Consider the following 1,779-nt stretch of genomic DNA (forward strand, 5'->3'; position numbering starts at 1 on the left):
TTCTTAAATCAGATTGTTTTGATATTTATTTATTTTTATTGGCTTTTTCATAAAACCAACTCTTTTTATTTATTAGATCAATGGTTTTCTCTTAATTTTATTATTTTTTCCTTTGGTTTTCAGAATTTCTAACTGGGTATTTACTTGGGGATTTTTAATTTTTTTCCTTTTTCAATCTTTTTTTTTGTAGAATGTGCAATTCATTGATTTCCTCTTTTCTCTATTCATAGAAGCATGAAAAATATATAATTTACTCTAAAAATTTCTGCTTTGGGTGCATCCCATAAGTTTTGGCATGATTTCTCATTGATGTCATTGTCTTGGATGAAATAATGGATTATTTCTACAATTTGTTGTTTGATCCACTCATTTTTTAAAAATTAGGTTATTTAGTTTGTAATTCATTTTTAGTTTGTGTTTCATGACCCTTCATCATATATAATTCTATTGCAGCATAATCTGGAAAGGATGCATTTTATATTTATTAAATGCCTTTCTGCATTTAATTGTAAAGTTTTTATGTCCTTGTACATGATCAATATTGCCATACACTGCAGTGAAAAGAGATTTCCTTTCTATACTCAATTTAATTTTCTCCAGAAGTTTATACAATCTAAGTTTTCTGCTCCAACCTTTTTTGGAGAGAAAATTTTGAATTATGTCCAAAGGGAAATGAAATGTACAAAATTAATCCAGAAATACTGTGTCTATATCCTAAGAACCTCACATGTAGAAATATGTTCATAGCAACTCTGTTTGTAGTGGCAAAAATTGGAAATTGAGAGGATGTCCATCAATTGGGGAATGACTGAACAAATAGTGGTATATACATGTGATGGAACACTATTATTCTATTAGAAATCAGAATGGTTGGGATTTCATAGAAGCCTGGGAAACTTGCAGGCATTGATGCTGAGTCAGATGAAGAACCAGAAGAGCATGGAGTGAGGATCAACCTTGATGGACTTGCTCACTCCATCAGTGCAATAATCAGGGACAATTTTAGGGGAACTGTGATGGAAAATATCATCTGTATCCTGAGAAAGAACTGTGGAGTTTAAACAAAGACCAAAGATTATCTTCTATTTATAAAAAGTCACCTTATGTATTACATATGTATTACATATTATTCTCTCTAATAATTATTTCTTTCTTCCTTAAGGATATGTTTTTTCTCTCAATACATTCAATTTTGATATATACATATCATGGAAACAAATATACAAAGCTATCAGATTGCCTTCTTTTGCGGGGAGGGCAGAGGAAGGGCAGAGGGAAGGGAGAGTGGTGGAAAAATTGTAAAATTCAAAACCTTGCAAAAAAAATGATTGGTTGAAACTACTATTGAAAATAATTGGAAAACAAATTATAAATATATATTATATATAAAATAAAAAATTCATATCTAAGTTTTCTAAAATTCTATTCACATTCGTAACTTCCTTTTTGCTTTCTATGTGGTTGTAATTTATCTAATTCTGTGGGAGTGAGATTGAGATTCACCATCACTATAGTTTTGCTCTCTATGTCTCCCTGTAATTTTTTATCTGCTATATTTGTATTTGAATCTTGTATTTGAGGATTGAATTTTCTGTTCAGGTTTAGACATTTGATCAGAAAACTTTGGAAGTCCTATATTTCATTGAAAGTCATTTTTCTCCTGAAATTATATGCTGAATTTTGCCAAGCAGTTAATTCTTGGTTGTAATCCTGCATCCTTTGAAATATCTTATTCTAGGTCTTCTGATCCTTTAATATTGATGCTGGTAAGACCTGTGT

The sequence above is a fragment of the Macrotis lagotis genome, chromosome 3, assembly GCF_037893015.1.
Source record: "Macrotis lagotis isolate mMagLag1 chromosome 3, bilby.v1.9.chrom.fasta, whole genome shotgun sequence".
Lineage (NCBI taxonomy): Eukaryota > Metazoa > Chordata > Mammalia > Peramelemorphia > Peramelidae > Macrotis > Macrotis lagotis.